The sequence below is a fragment of the Spermophilus citellus genome (assembly GCF_964194105.1).
Source record: "Spermophilus citellus genome assembly, chromosome: 10".
Lineage (NCBI taxonomy): Eukaryota > Metazoa > Chordata > Mammalia > Rodentia > Sciuridae > Spermophilus > Spermophilus citellus.
The window spans coordinates 24851527-24869031 of NC_138197.1; the positions used below are offsets into that span (position 1 = coordinate 24851527).

Below are 17505 nucleotides of genomic sequence, written 5' to 3' on the forward strand. Positions count from 1 at the left end.
TTTTGAGAGCTATTATAGAGAAAGAAATTGTTTTATAGGTAAGAAACTTTATCCCTCTCTTTGCTCTCAATTTGTCTTTTCACACAAACTTCTCTTTCACAGAACTTGAGGTGGTGGTCAAGAGGGCCAGAGGCCATCTGATGATTAAGGGGATCAACTCTCAGCCCACAAACAAATCTTCACCTGAAATTATCTCATATGAAATCTCAGCAAAATGCTTTATGCCAGAACTGACACCTGGCATTACTGATAACCCCCCATCTGTGAGTTCTGTGTACGCAGGAGGTGTTTCCATTATTAGAATAGCTGCTTCCTAAGGAAAACAAAAATGCTTTGTGTATATAAAATTTTTGCAAATATTAGTTGAGCTTCTGCGACATGCCAGAGCTTGCACCAGTGCGCTCAGGTACCTTCCTGCATTGTCATGGTTCTGATGGCTATTCATTTGCCTAGCTTCCCATGTTACTACTGATTGTGGAAAACGCATAAGAACTTGTAACTTTCCTAAAGTCTTCTGTGTGAGAAGCAAGGCAATAATTTGAGTTATTCTGGCTTAAAGTCAAGTTCTATTTTGTGACCCTGAAAAGCAGTACTAATAGGCTCTCTGCACACAATTGTACCAGTTGCTTACTGCACAAGGGCAGACTGGAGCAGGAGGCTGCAAATGTCAGAGTGCTACCCGTGCTCTGCTCACCACAGCCTTTTTCCGATTTCTCTAAGGTACTGTGTAGGCATGTTCCACTATAGAAAACTAAGGAAGGTGATATCCAGGGCTTCTAATTGCAGCTTATGTATTCCACAAGATGCTGAATGAGATGTCTTGTGGGTACAGAAGAGCTGTCTGTACTGGTGACTTCCCATTAGGTTTCTTGATTTATGTGTTGAGTGGTTTTGCTCAAAAGCAAGGGTAGGCAACCTGACATGGGGATCATCACCAAATGCTAAGGGATCCAGGGGCATGTGGCACCATGACACATTTTTCTGTCTTCGCCGTTCGCTAGTTTTTGTTCCCCTTTATTCCTTTTCCCCTACTGAGGCCATCAGCCTGTGCTCTGATTGTGGAGCAAGGTGGGGAATACCTGTAGGCATTACTTGGCTTCTTTACGCTCATAGATCACAACCAGGAGGATTGACCAGACACATCTTGCTCAGCTGACCCATGACTTCACAGTATAAACCCTTCCCTTACCATACATAGCACAATGTCAATTCTTGCTTTGCTAATAGAGCCCAACTGTATAGCAGGGAAGAATGAAATTCAATCATTACATTATAGTTACCTCCTTTATCAAGAGGACTCCGTGGAGAGTTGGAAACTGTCGTGTTCCTAAAACATTAATACATCCTATCTTTGCTTTAGCCCCCAGCTGGCTTGTGTGTTTCCTGGTTCACTCCACCAGGGTCCCCCCATGTTGATGTTTAAGCCACAGGACAAGATAGCAGCTTCATTGTAGCTCAGGTGGGAGTTGTTCTCAGGGATATTTGCAAGGCTTTGTCATAGGTGCAGAGTAGCAGCTACTCAGATGAGTCTTACCCTGTTCCCACCTTTCCTGAGGGGACCTTTTATAGTGATATTGCTCCCCTCAGTGGATGGTCTTTGTGCAACTAGAAGAAAATTAATACACATTTTTAAACAAAAGTTTGTCAAAACTTTTCCCAGAAAAAGAAGTTGAGGGGCTGGGGATGTGGCTCAAGCGGTAGCGTGCCCGTCTGGCATGCGTGCGGCCAGGGTTTGATCCTCAGCACCACATACAAAGATGTTGTGTCCGCCGAAAACTAAAAAATAAATATTAAAAAAAAATTCTCTCTCTTTAAAAAAAAAAAAGAAGTTGAAGTACATCTTCCCTGTGAAGAATCTGGAGTAATGCATTTGTTTCTGATGATTTTAAGCAAGAGAATTGTGTTATGCACATGAATTATTTAGTAGCACCAAAGGAAATAATTTACTTTTGCCTAGCCCTGTTTTTTTTCCTGCTTTGTAGCCTTCCATTTATTTTTCCCCCAGATTAAAAGTACACATTAATATCTCATTCCTTGATTAAGCTCAGTTTATTATTGACTCCAATGCTCTCATCTCCCCCAAATGCTGGAATTAAATGGTAATTAAGTTAACAAAGCATTTTACTTAACAGCAGGTATTTCCGTTTTCTGGATGAAGTTCCATTAGCTCTGCTTGCTACAGCTGTGATTTGCTCATTTTATCTTTGTGAGCTCTTCTGCCTCCTCCTCTTCCCTCCTGTTGTCTATCTTTTGGCCAATCTACTCTTCTTCAGGGGAGAGGAACGAAATTCAAGTCTATGAATTGTTTTTTTCTCCAGAAGCAATGCACATGCATTGGGAAGAACATATTGAAGGTGGAAAGAAAGGGAGACTCAAAGATAAATGTCTGTTCCTCTTCCTATTTATGTGGCAACCTGATAAATTTGACTTAAGGGGGATCATTTCAGATCATCAGTCTTATCATCTTTGTAAATACACACTATTTGATTTGACTCCAGGTGCTTCAAACCTGATCATCACATAGAAAGGATGCTCCATGTATCTAGTTCCCAGTCAGCACAGCCAATGAAGTTACCAGGAGTGGGAACTGAGATCCCCCAAAGCATCCTGGAGCACCAGGTGATACTGGATCCTGAGAGCTGAGGTCAGGGAGGATCTGACCTGCTGAGTGCTTGGAATATTCTGCAGGACCTTGATATGCCAAGTGTTTTTAAGAGGAGGAAGCTTTAGCAAAGGAGTTTCTATCACTTAGAACCATATTTTGAAAACAATTGGAAAACATTATTAATTAAAGTCATCTCTTAGTTATATCCACAATGGGAATATAATACGTTATCTGAGTAAAATCCATCAACTTTCAGGATACACCAAGTTTCCATGGCTGGGATGTGTTCAACATTGGGACCTTTGTTTTTGATACAATGGAGACTTTTTAGGTTAGCTTGGAGAGAGGGGGTAATAACTTTGCTTTTTACTCAAGAGAATGTATCAGACTGTTATGAGCTGTATCAAAATGGCAGCCAACTGTATTCATTTAGCAGTGGAAGGTAAAGATGTCATGAATGATTAAAAAATAGTTTGGGATTCCTTCCTGTTTGAGATATTTTCATTAGATTTGCCTATTGCATTCAAATGATTCTTTTGGATGAAACTCTCTCACCTAGTGAGAATCTGATTGTAATAATGCATGTATGATTGAGTGTATAGGTAGGTATATATGTGACTCAACTTGTTTCCACCGATATACATCTTTATTTTTAAAAAGTCCACTCCAAAATATTGAAAATAATACATCCCTGGAAGGTTTATTTTCAAATGGCAGGCTCCATACTGTGGTCAACATCTGTTTACTTTTTGTGTTTGTAACTTTCTAGTCACATGGGCTTGATGACCAGACAAAGTGTGGTGTGTGTTGAATGCTGACCAATATAGAGAGGTTTTTCTTTTCTGATGAATTTAAACTCTTAAGGAACAGAAAACTGTTCTGGTAAAAAGAAATCATTATTAACAATTAATTGCTCTTGTGCACATGCTTCCTCCAAAGCATCACATTGTTGTTTCATTTTCTTTTTTGAGGTAGAAAGTATTGAAACCAGGGGTGTTCTACCACTGAACCGCAATTACAGCACTTGGATGATGATGATGATGATGATGATAATGATTTGGTATTGGTGATTGTATTCAGGGGTGCTTTACCACTAAGCTATATCCATAGCTCTTTTTACTTTTTATATTGAGACAGGACCTTGCTAAGTTGCCAAGGCTGGCTTTGAACTTTCTAAGTCCATCCTTGAACTTGTGATCCTCCTGTATCAGCTTCCTGAGTAGCTAGGATTCCAGGTGTGCACCACTGCACCCTGCACAAAACATCACATTTGCAGCCACAAGAGATTTACTGTTTAAAGTGACATGGATCCAACACCCATTACCACACTTCCAAACTGTTCTAGGCAATGGCTTTCAGGTAAGAACAGGTCACTATCAAGTCATAAATGGAAGCTTTTCCTTGTTTGTTTTAATTCTACCCAATGAGTTGGGTTAACAGTACTTGTATTTATTTTGACCATGTCCTCAGAAGGGCAACCACTTCATCTGCTGAATTTTAAAAGTCTAACTGTGTATTCATCTTTTATGCTGGTATCTGTTCTTTTCTGAGGCCAATTCTAGGCATGTGGGGAAGGCTATTAATAGGACATATGCAGTGGCTTCTGGCATTTTGTGAACTTCCAAGTGTTATCAAAGCCTGGACTTCTTGGAAAGAGGAAAAGTGCATTTAGCCACTTGATTTTGGACACAGTGATTGACATGGGCCCTTATATCACCATCATACCTTTTAATTGCTTATGATTCTTCTTGACTTAAACATAAGGAAATCACACTGAAAAAGCTATACACCTATGTATCTACACCAGAGTTTGCTGCAGTCTGAGAACAACACTTTAGTCCAGATCTTTGAGCTATTTAGGCAGGGTTTTGCACAGATTGTTTTTTCTTTGGTATTAAAATGTTCCCAATTTTGAGTGGAAGTTTTCACACACATGTGCAGTTCTCCTCCAATCCTTGCTTTTCTTAAACAGGATGTTGCTTGCTGAAAACATCATGCTCCAAGGGTGTACTTTAATGAGCAGTATATATTTTTTTAAAACAAATACCACTAGTGTGTTTTTTCTTCTGTCCTCGCTGAACTCAGGGGACAGAGCCATCCCCATTGCCTGGGCTGGAAGCTGGGTGGGGAAAGGCTGGTCCTAGACCCTGGCTCTCCCAGTATCTGTGGGTAGGAAAAGGCTTCTCTCTTCAGAAACAAAGGTTCAGGAAGTGCACAGTCAAGAGGTCACTCCTGTGACATTCAGTGCATCCCATTTGTCATGCGGGCCCCACAGAGTCTCACAGGCTTGGGCTTAGATCCTAGCTCTGTCTCCTTACAGGGCAGAGGAGGCTTGTTCATAAATATTAGCTTTTCCATCAGTGTAATGGTGTGCTCATTCCATCTTTACTATAGAGTCTTCAGAAGACTTGGTACCATAAATCACATGCGGGGGGGGGGGCAGTGGAGACAGACGCCACTGCAGGGAAACTGATCCTAGGTCATTCCTGCTAATATTACCCTGCTACCAGCCCATTTCTGCCATGGGCTTTGACCTCTGCCTACTCTGTTCCCTATGCTGGGCAGGTCCAAGTCTTCAGGAAGTTCCTTTAGGAAGCCCGTCTCCACCCCCAGTTGAGTCATGCAGCACCCCAGCTCCTGCCATCCAGACCCCCTACTTCTGGGACTGCACAGGACCTGCAGCTCACTTTCTTAGGCCTGTGACATCAAGTGTCCTGAGTGCCCTGAGTGCTGAAACCTGCCTCCTGACATTTGTCTTCTACATACAAAGGAGCTTCTGTCTCACCTCCTCCAGAAGGCTCGAGCATGTCCTCCCCACAGGCCCCATGTACTCTACTTGGGGATCCAGGCTGCAGCTAGATAGTGCTGGTGTAGTGCTTATGCAGCATGCCAAGAGGATTCAGAATGCCAATTGAAATGAGGAAATAATTAAATTTTCTTAAGAATATTTAAAAGCATATTCCAAGCATGGAAAAAGGAGTGTATAAAAAAATTAAAAAGACAATTCTGCAGGGGAGGAGAAGGACAGCAGTGGTGGAGAGGTCAGCACTGAGTGAAGACACTGAGAGAGGTGCCTGAAAGGGCTCTAGATCCATGACAGCCAGAAGGTGTGCTGCCCTAGGTGGAATTGGGTCTGGCTTGACTGTTTCTAGACCTGTAAGCTCTAGACCCCCCATGGCTAGAAGAGCAGCTATGGGAAGGAGAGATGCTGTCTCAATAGAGGTGGCCCCAGCTGCCTCATTGTCCACAGCTGTTATAATAATTGCTGCCAGATGTGGAATGTCCTCTGGCCTGGCTGCTTGGGACTGAGCTACCTTTTGCTTCATAGATGGCTCTATGGCCTCTGGTGGCTCATGCTATCCTTCTGGGGGTGGTGCCAGAGCTGACCCTTCCTCCAGTGTTGCTGGTATCACTGACTGTTCCTTTTCCTCAAGCTCAAGTGCTCAGAAGAAAAGGTCCTGAACATAACTCCCTTTCCCTGAGCCTTTCCAATTTACAGAATACTGCTGCCTCCCAAAGAAGCTCTAGCCCCTGTACCCACAACATCACATAGGCATGGAAGGCAGAGGTGTGAGGCCTATAACCTCTTGTCCAGCCTCAACCCAGGATGATGTTGGCAAGACTGGCTGGGATGAACTATGGCAGGGATGGGTCCTCATGGGACTTGGCTCTGAGCTCCCAGCCTCCCCTCTTCCCTCTGTGGGCCCAGGGCCCCACCTACAGCTGTCTCTCTCCTCTTCCTGCAGGTGAAGCCTCAGACCTCAGCCCTCTAGTATAAATCCAGACAAGTGTGGGACCCCTGGTTTTGCCCAGCTCTTCTTTACCCCAGCCTCCCAAGTGTCTAAACTCTGGAGACAGGAGCCCCCGCTCTTGACCCCAAGTCCATTTACTTCTTTACTTGTTTATTCTCCTCACAATGTGGGTGGAAAATCCCATACCTAGAGGGGACCAGAAGTGTCACCTTAAATGTCCTGTGCCCCACACCTGCCAGGATGCTAGTGGAACTGACTTCCCAACTGAAATGAAAACCCAGGAGCAAGTGGAAAGTATATCTGTACTGTAGTGGCACCCCCTCCTCCACAGAAAATCTTAATTAAGCTTCTCCAGAGACCCCACCATAATCTTTCTTTGACTGTCAGCTGACTTTCTGCAAAAGAATTTTCAGGCAGGAGGTATGCCTGCAGAAACACAGTGTAATAAGAAAAACTAACCCAAGGCCTTCACAGAGGTGTTTGCATTTCAGAGTTAGGTCCTTGAAGGGCAGCTTGTGAGAGAAAACAAAATAAAACAAAAACAAACTCTTTTTCCCAGGCACTGATTTTCACAGAGAGAGGAAAGAGAAAGTCCTTAGGGTTATTTTTGTCAAACCTGGGTTGAGCTGGGAGCCGAGATGATGAAGAAAAAAAAAAGAAAAAGAAAAGAAAACCAGTTGTCATGTAAACTTCTGTAGATTGTGAGCCTCTGAGCCCCCTCCTGAACTTGGGGTTCAGGGGGATTGGTTGATTACAGTGAAAGCTTTTCCCTCTGAACCTGGTTGCAATCAATAAATAAATCCGCTTCCTGCTACTCCCTTGGTGTCTGGCCTCATCTGTCTCTACAACAGTATTGCTCCCTGAATGATACACTAGGTGCCTGGGAATGTGCCTACACATAGTAGGTGCTTCATATATGTTTGTGCAAAGAATGAAGTCAACCAGCTCCTTCCCAGATATCTCATTGGCTCAGGGCCTCTTAGTATACCCCAGAGATCACTGTTCTGGCTACATGTAGGTTGGGGTCCCTCCCAGAGGGAGTTCTCAACCTCTTTCCAACTGGGGAAGCTCTCTGCCTTAAGCCTCAGCAAGCGGGGGAGGGGACAATCACAAAGAGAAGCCCACAGCCCAGGGAGCACATTTCACAGGGCTAGCTAGACTGGCACAAGCACTTGTAGGGCTCATCCTAATTGGAGAGTCCTCAAAACACCCTACAATGGTGTTCCTATGAAAACCCATTTCCACAGACTTGTCTAGGGTTCAGAGAACTGCAGGGCTTTCCCAAGACCCAGTCAGGAGGGAGCAAATTCTCCTGGGTTTGGAGGTGGTGGCACCTTTTATACAGCAAGTCTAGCACCTGCTACGTGATGGTGAATCTTCAGGAGGTATGTGGGAAGGTGGATATTAAAAAGGGGTCCTTGATCCAGTTAAATACCAAGTGGTTTGCAAGCTTCTCCACCATGCCTATCTCCAGGATCCCCACTCTCACAGGTTCAACCAGGGTTGGGGTTGATTTGTTTTCATCCTAGGGTAGGACCAAAAAGGGACAGTTCTAACAAGTAAATAGTAGCAAACTGCAAAATGACTCATTACTAGTGAAGTGAAAATAGCATCAAAAATATTTTGTCCATAATCATACACACACACACACACACACACACACACACACACACACATCCCTGGGATGGCTCTGGGGCTGTTGCAGGGAATAGAGTGGTGGGCTGGTCTGTGCTGACTTTTCCTGGGTTGTTCTGTGTCACTTCTGAGACTCCAGGCAAGGGCTGACACAGTATCTTAATATGGGTGAGGCATCCCCTCAGTGGTTTTCTGAGGCCTGAGCCTTGGTGATTCGGGAGACTTTATAAGAGATCTTGACAAGTGAGCTAGTTGGAGCTGGCTCTGCAATGTGGGTCCTTGGTTTCAAGTTCTGTTAGGTCCATTGTCAAAGAAGTGAGGTTACTTCTTGGGGTCTCCTTACCTGATTCTCTTCTTGACACAAGACTGCCCCAAAGAATCCCTGGGATGCTAGTTCCCCCATCTCCCCATGACACATGTAAAAGTGGACACTATTATGCCTAGCCCACCTTCCCTCTGGCAGGCCTGTGTGTACCCAATACCCAAGCTTTGGGGAGCTTGGGTACTGGGTACACCTGAGTTCAGACCCAGCCCCTTGTTCTTTCCAGGTGTGTGAGCTTAGACAACTCATTGTGCCTCTCAGGTCCTTCCCAGTCTTCACACCTGCTCCCTGGGGGTCATTCTAGCATAAGCTTCCAAGGATATCGTTAGGTGTATGTGCCCATAAGTACCTATATTACCGGTGAAACCCTAAGGCAGGAGTCATAAGTCCTTGACACACAAACTTAAGAGATGAAATAGTCATTAGAAGGGGAAGAGACAAAGAGTGACACACAATTCAATCCAGACCTGGGTCACAGTGAGATCTAGGGAAAGCCATTTACCCTCTTGGTTATGTTTCCCACTCTGCACCACAAGAAATGTGAAGTGACTGAGATTCAGAGATTGTCCTCCTCCGGTATAAATCTTCTAATAACTCCCTAGGACATTTAGAACTGGCCTAAACTGCCTCCTCTCATGAGATGGGTACCACACAACTGTCCTAGTATCTACAGCCTCCTGGTGCCTAAAGACTGTAGCCCCTGCCCTGTAGCTTCTGAGGAACAGAAATAAGCAAAAGTTTTGGGATATCACTTCCAAAATGTGAGTTATGCAAAGTCTGATTTCTTTCTAATTCCCCTTTCCTCTCTTCTCCTTTCCTCCTCTTCCCTTTTACTTTCCTCTTTCTTTTCCTCCCTCCTTTTCTTCATTCTTTCCTCTCTCTCTCTCCCTTCTCCTTATGGTTTGAATATGAGTATTCCTCAAAAGTTCCTTTATTAATGCAGAAATGTTTGGAGGTGGGTTACCAGGAGCATGTCCCAGAAGGGTGTATCTTCCCTGCAGCCCCTTCCTCTTCCCCCCTCTCTCTGCTTCCTGACTCTGCCATGAGCTGAGCAGCTTTCCTCTACTGGGATCTTCCTCCATGATGTACTGCCTTACCTTGGGCCCAGAGGAACAGTCAGACATCTATGGACTAAGATTTCTGAAACCCTGAGCCCCAAATAAACTTTTTCTCCTTTAAGTTGTTCTTGTTGGGTATTTTGGTCACAGCAACACAAAAGCTCAAGTTGAGATATTATGAACTGCCCTGTGGATTATGCCAAAGCCAAAGATCCTATAGTATCCTGGCCCATGGATAGAAAAGCACTGAGGCTCTGCCAACTGGATCCTGCCAATAGAAGAGAAATGAATAGACCCCATGTCTCATCCTTGGCCAACAAAATTCAAGTACACATCTCCTGGAAACTTTTCTTTTACACCCTCTTTTCTTTGACAATGTAGCAGCCATATTGTATCCAGATGAGAAAGGAGAAGAAAATTGCAGATCTCAGCCCAGAGTTCCTATATCAGTATGAGCAGGTTCAACTTTCTGGGCTCAGTCACACAGGCCTCAACACTTACAATAATACTGCAATTGGTTTGTATTAATGCTTTGTTGCAGACACAGTAGTCACAGAAATGTTAATAGGAAGACAAATTAGAATCCCATTATATTAATCTGGGTGAGAGGTGAGCAAGAAATGGAAAGTTGGAGAGAGGAAGTTGGATTTGGTTAACTTTTGAAGATAGACCCCAAAGATTTGTTGATGAATTGGACAGCCAACTGGATCCTGCCAATGGAAGAGGAATGAACAGGCCCCATGACTCAACTTTGACCAGCAAAATGTGAGTGCATATTTCCTGGGAACTTTTCTTTCCATCTTCTTCTCTTTGACTCTATAGCAGCCATATTGTATCCAAATGAGAAAGGACAAGAAAATTGAATATCTCAGCACAGAGTACATGATACACTTAATTTTAGTAGCTACTAGAATTAAAGCAATGCAGTCCAACCTATTGTATGTGTGTTAGTACAATCCATGGCACTTGGTGTTCTTCTTCTGGCTTTTTAAATAATGTTTCCTTTATTTATATAACCAAAGGATTTTTTTCATTAATAAGCATATGAATTCAAGAAGGAATACGCCATCTGTTTTACAACGTGAACTGTGTTTTTGGCATTTGAGAGAAATATCCAAATTTATCTAAAGCAAATTTGTTGAACTAAATTTACACTTTTCATTGAATAAATTCAATGCAAATGTATTGCTACTACTGTGCTGATTTTCTTCAGGGTGAAAGCAGATATTCTTATATTTCCATGTTTTCTTGTGAATGATTCCTAAAAGGAGTGTGTGTGTGTGTGTGTGTGTGTGTGTGTGTATCTACTTTGAAATTTGAATTTGTGCAAATTCTGAGGGAAAAATTCAGATCAATCTTTTAAAAAATATATTAATACATTGTAGCAAAATCTTAGCTACCTAGGACTAAATTTGTGAATACTAGGTTTTGCTCATCTATAGGCTCTGGATTTTTAATATTCAATATTTTGGATAGGCATCTTCATGAAGTGTATTATATACATCTTCACTTTTTTTTTAAAAGAAGATTGGCCCAGATAATTCAACATTTCTCAATGTCTCAGGATCTGCATTAATGTTTATGATTGCAATTGTCTGCATCATGATTATGCCACACTCAAGAACTCTTGATGACTATTGGTTAGTCTACTTGTATTTGTTTCCTGATCAAATTGTTCCTGTGGTAGAGATTTTTTTTTTTCAGTATTGTAAATTGAACCCAGAACCTCATACATGCTAGGCAAGTGCTCTATCACTGAGCTATATTCCCACTCCCTTTTAAAATTTTTATTTTGATACAGGTTCTAAGTTGCCCATATGGGCTTCAAACATCTGACCCACCTCCCTTATGAACAGATGCAAGTTTTAGCCATTCAGATAAAATACTCCATTTCCCTACTTTCCTTATATCTAGATTTGAATAGATGACTACATTCTGACCATGAGATGTAAATTGAAGTGGATGAATGTTCTGGAAATTTCCACATTAGGGAGGAGTTTGCTCTTCACTTCTTTCTTACTCCTGCGTATAACAGAAGTACTTGTGGCTGTCCTGGAACCCTGAGGTGATTTTTGTGATTAGACCCCATGAACTGGGAATGGCAAAGCAGAAAGATGGGAGCCTGGATCCTTATGATATGATGCCACACTTCCTCTGCACTACATACCTTCATTCTTCTCTCATATGAGAGAAAAATAATTAACTTACTTAAGGCATTGTTATTTTGAAGTTTTCTGTCATGTGCATCCAACCCCAATTTACTAATTTTCATGTTTTTTTATGCCTTCTGTTGCTTTTTTTTTTTTTAAATGTCACTCTAGATGCCTAGACACTGTGCTTATTTACATCACCCTCATTTGTTTTTAGTTTTCTGTCATTATTCTTTGTTTAGTGATTGTGGAGGACTACTATCAGTGTTGTAGGCAAAACAAACATGTATGTGTTCTAGGAGCTTAAATTATATTGAGGATATTACTATCCATTGGGGAAACAGATGACCAAGTTTGTTAGCCATTAAAAAGGCTGAAGGGGCTTGCCTTTGAATACATGGACATTTGGCTACCTATACTTTCTTATTTTTACCTGTGCTATAGTTAAGTATGAGGGCTTACGACTGACTTGTGTTTGCGTGAGATGTATTTACTTCCATGCTTGTCACAAGTTATAAATAAAGCACCTGTTTTCTGTTTATCGGAGAGCATTTCTATTGTGAAATAGGTATGGTGGCACATGCATGTAATGCCAGCTACTGGGGAGGATGAGGCAGGAGGATTGCAAGTTCCTTGTACAACTTAGTAAGAACCTGCCTCAAAAGAAAAGTAAAATGGGCTGGAGATGCAGTTTAGTGGTCAAGTGCTCTCGCATTTGAACCCAAGGCTATTGAACTAATAAATCCCCCAGACTGGCGCAGAATTTTTCCTCTTAACAGAGGCCACCCTAAATGGGCAATTTTCTTGGCACCTTTGCACCAGAATTTCCCAAGGTGGAAAGGGCAATTTTCTTGGCACCTTTGCACCAGAATATCCCAAGCTGTCCAGGGCAGTTCAAAGCAATGATTCATTCACTGCTCCCCACAGCACCACCTTGGATTTTATTTTATTTTTTTGAGATAGGGTCTTGCTATATTGTCCAAGCTAGTCTCCAACTCTTGGGCTCAAGAGTTTCTCCTGCCTCAGCTCTCTAGTAACTGGGGCTACAGTTACAGTCCACACCACAATGCTGGACTTCATCCTCTATTTAATGGTAATAATGTCTTTCATTTTCTTTAGAGTTTTACCATGTATATGTGCCTCTCTGTACACATAATTCAGTTTTACTGATTTTTGAACTGTGTATTCATGAAATATATTTCTGTATTTTCTCTTTTTTAGCTTGACATTGCATGTGTAAGATTCAGTCATATGAATTACTTCAGTGAACATGGTGAAGTAAGACAGTTCCACAATTTCTCTCCACCTGTGAAGCACACAAGTTATGTGCTTCCAGAAACAATCACTGTACAGTACAGATACTTCCATTCCAAAAGTGAGAAACTGAAAAAAAAAAAAAAAGAAAGAAAGAAAGAAAGAGGGACAGGTCCCAGGCAAGTCCAGAATCCAGCAAGAGAAATTCCATTGGACTTTAAGGCTGAGATGAGAAAGGTCTTGAAAAATAGTTAAAGAATGGCTTTTCCTGGCTAAGTACCTGGATAGACAAGAAATGAAATATTTCAGGGTGCTTGTCTCATGGTGGCTATATAGTTACCTTGTCTGACAGCACATTCTCTAAGAATTCTCATCATATTGGCAGTACAAAGGGGGAGACGGTAGAGCAGACCCAGGAGTTAAAACGATCCAAGTGTGTCTTGGGAGGAAAAAATTAGAGAACATGAGCAGGATGAAACTGTGGAATTTTCTGAATGAAAGAATGAATGAATGTGAACACAGGAAACCTTAACAGGATTGTGAGGGAGTGTAAACTGTTTAATTACGATGGTGGGAGGTTCGTTGTAAAATGATGACTCTCAACTCCTCTCATTTTGAAGGCATTTTAAACTATTCTTAATAAACACTAGGAGGCAGGGAATAAAGATAATTCAGACCACTCTCCGTTTAGAGACAGTCTATCTACATCCTTAAATGGATGGCTACTGTTATCCTCTTTTCAGGGCTCTGACGAAAAGAAACTCGGGGCAATTCAGTTACCTGAATGAAACACGGCGCCAGGTGCCGGGTAGATTCGCCTCGCACAGCGGCAGGGACTGCATGGGGACATTAACTTCCGCCCCTGGCCTCTCTCCTGTCCTGCTATAATCTCCATAGCAAATGGCCTACAGTGGCGAGGGCTTCTGCGATACTCGTGCGGGTAGCCATAGTGTCTCAGATCAAATGACTACCACGTTTCTTCGCAAAGCTGAAGGCCAGAGGTAAATTCAACTTCACTTTCGAGAAAGGCTGCCCACTGATTCCGCCTCTCGAGAGACAACACCCAGGACTCCCCTCAGCGGTGGCCCTCGTCTGATTTCGGCAACCCGCCGCGAAAGAGGAGGTGAGCCACGGTAAGGTTTGGGAAAGAGGCTCCTCCGCTCCTCCGGCGGTCCACTTCCCACGGCGGGAAGGAGACGGGTGTCTCTGCTCACTCCCACCTCCAGCCCTCTCTCCGGAGCCGTCCAGGCGCTCCGCTTTCGTGTCCGCAGGACTGTGCGTACGCTCCGCGCCTTCGACTTGGCTGAGCGCCGAGTTGCCACCGCAGCTACGAGTCATCCGGCTTCGCGGCTCCGACCTGGCGTGCTTTGAGAAACGCCGCAAAGCTGGGGACCCCGCCGTCTATTCCCAGGCCGGGAGCCCGGTCGCGCTGCCCGACTGGGGGCGGGGCGGGGCGGGGCGGGGCCCAGGGGGTGAGGCGTGATGACGCCACGGGCGCCCCGCCCACGTGGTGCCTGCGCCGGCGGCGGTGGTGGTAGTTGGGCAGGTGGTAGCGATCGCAACGGCTGCAGCCCTCCCGGGGAGCGTGAGACGGCCACGGTGGCTGCAGCTCCGAAGTCGTGCGGGACCTCACGCCTCCCTCCTGTCGCTGGCGCTGAGCCTTCTGCCTTTCCTGCCCGGCTCCTCGCCCCCGGCCCTGGCTGGACTGGGAAAAGAGGCCCCGGGGAGGGGTGGAGCTGTAGGTGAGGCGCCAGGAGCCCCTCCCCCTCCGCTGCCCGAGCTAACCCTTGTTAAGTCTCACACTTGTCCTTAGACCCACTTACAATCAGGCCTCTCAGGACATCTCTAAGTACCTGGTCCGCGAGGTCACAAATGAGCGGGGAGGGGAATAGCCTTGACCAAGAGGAGCTCACTTTTCCCATAGACGTTAGCCCTCTGTTAATATTGCAACTGGTAAGTATAAAGTAGGAAAAAATATAGTTAAAAACATTTGCGGGCTGGGTTTGTGGCTCACTGGTAGTGTGCTAACCTTGCATTTATGAGGCACTGGGTTCAATTCTCAGCACCGCAAATAATCAAATGATTAAAATAAAGGTCCATCAATAACTAAATTTTTTTTTAATTTGCTCTGTAATTTGTTGACCTTTAAAAATAAAATTTGAGTTCTTACACTTCAGGAAAAATGGGTGCGGATTTGAAAATGATACCTGCCATAAATGCAGCTGAACTAAACATAAACATTAGTTCAGAAATTAATGCTTTCAACGGAATGAGTAAATTAGGAAAAGTTTTAACCAGTTTCATTCTATATTATGTAGCGTGATCATCCAAAATTTTATACTTTTCTTGTACAGAGGGTATGTATTTGGGTTTTTTTTAAAGGGAAACTTTTTTTTTTTTAAAGCAAGGTATGCCATTAACTTTTTTTTTTTTTTTAAAGAGAGAGTGAGAGAGGAGAGAGAGAGAGAATTTTTTTTTTAATATTTATTTCTTAGTTCTCGGCGGACACAATATCTTTGTTGGTATGTGGTGCTGAGGATCCAACCCGGGCCGCACGCATGCCAGGCGAGCGCGCTACCGCTTGAGCCACATCCCCAGCCCCGCCATTAACTTAATACGTTGAAATTTTTAGCATTATACCCTTGTATTTATTTATTTATTTCATTTATTTTAAAGAGAAATTTTTTTAATATTTATTTTTTAGTTATCAGCGGATACAACATCTTTGTTTGTATGTGGTGCTGAGGATCCAACCCCGGGCTGCAGGCATGCTAGGCGAGCACGCTACCCCTTGAGCCACATCCCCATCCCCCCCACCAAAGGGAAACATTTTAAATCCAACAAATTGATACTTTCTATTACCAGTGGACTAAGATTTTTTTTCTCAGTAAAAATTTCCTTAAATTATGTGCTTAACAGAAATTGAATTATTTTGTTTACAAGACTGCTTCCACTTGAAATGCTGTCACAAGTAACTTGGAAGGGGGATATCTTGTAATGCTATTCTTAGAGGTAATAATGCATGAATTTAGTTTATAAACTCTTGGACTATGTATTTGACACCTTAAAAAATGCACAGTGTTAGTGTCGACCATCTCTTAATAGTTAACCTATAAATACTGTTCTATAATTTTCTTTCCTCAGAAACAATTGGTCTAAGTAGTGCCACTTGAGTCCCGGATTTTCTTCAGTGTCATTTAGCAAACCAACTGTCTTTAAGCAATTAGCAAACAATTGAATAATCCAACAGAGTACTTGACATTTTTTGCTTTTAAATTTCACAGGAAGGGTTCTTCACTCTTCTGGAACTCAGAATAGCAAAATTAGAGGAAAAGCCCTATGATGATTTACTGCTCTTAAGAGAAAAAGCCCACATTTTCAGGCCATAAATGATTGAATCTATTGAAGATAACAACATCTACTGAGACTGGCCTTTATGCTTATTTGTTAGGTAGTTGAATAAAATTGGGCAACTTAAATAAATTAACTGGCAGACAAAGTAGAAACTGTCCTGCATTGTTGTTTTCATAAAGAGATGACATTTTCCAACCATGCAGATGTGAGTCAATTTTCTGACTACTGTATGAAGTAGTAAAACTGAAAGGGAGAAATGATTGTTATACACTCTGAATTGCTTTGCATCATCTCATTTGAGATAATTCTTGACTTTTTTGTTGAATGTGGTGGCACACACCTGTGATCCCAGTGACTTAGGAGGCCAAGGCAGGAGGATCATAAGTTTGAGGCCAGCCTCAACTACTTAGCAAGACCTTAAGCAACTCAGTGAAAACCTGTCTCAAAATTAAAAAAAAAAAAAAAAAAAAAGATATGGGATGTAGCTCAGTGGCATAGTGTCCCTGGGTTCATTCCCCAACACCAAAAATGGAAACAAATAATAAAAAAAGTGATTTTATCCTAATTTACCCTTATTACTTCAACCATGGACATTGTCCATCAAACTTGGACTTTGTCATATAGTTCCAACCCTGTATTTCAGGCATAACTGCCGATCTTCTCTGTCGTATGAGAGTGAGTCAGTTCTATGTGTGTTTTAAGCATCTGTGTGGATTATCAAAGGTGGAGTTCTTGTTTGTGGAGCAGTGAATATTAGTAGCACCAACTCGTGTTCTTTTTCTTTTTTTGACATTGAGTCTCTATGTTGCCCAGGCTGGTCTTGAACTCCTGGGCTCAAGTGATCATCCTGCCTTAGCCTCCTGAGTAGCTGGGACTACAGGTGTGTACCACCCCACTCAGCCCAACTCATATTCTTTTTTTTTTTTTCATGGATAAGTAGAAAGACACACTAGACTTTATTTTTGCCTAATGACATGTTCTTAGAGAAATCTTTCCCACATATTCTTCAGATTATCTAGAAGTAATTCTAATTTACTAATGAAATCACTCATTTTATATAAGAATTTATGCTCATAAGAATTTTCTAAAGGTTAATGGGTGATATATATGATGCTGTTTAAGTCCCTCAGAAATTAGTTGTACTATACAGTATGTCTTAATTAATCGCATATGCTGTGCTAGGCACCCTGTTTGATGGAGTATACAAACATTGAATAAAACATAGGCCCTTTTAAGCTCAGACCTAGTTGAAGAGAATAACTGTGTGCAATGTTGCGTCCACCAACATGTGGGTATGTTCAAAGTGCAATGAAAAGGCAGAAGAAAGGAATAATTAATTGATGTACAATAGAAATATTGATTGAATTAGGAACAC

At 42.6% G+C, this 17505-nt stretch overlaps 1 pseudogene across 1 annotated transcript in view; it reads left to right on the plus strand.

The window, feature by feature from the left end:
- The first annotated feature begins 14258 nt into the window (after positions 1–14258).
- The window catches only part of LOC308658139 (bcl-2-like protein 13), a 35701-nt pseudogene continuing 32454 nt past the window's right edge, over positions 14259–17505 (plus strand). The window contains exon 1 of the transcript in view: positions 14259–14395. The product of the transcript in view is annotated as a bcl-2-like protein 13 (transcript). The remainder of the gene's footprint in view (positions 14396–17505) is intronic.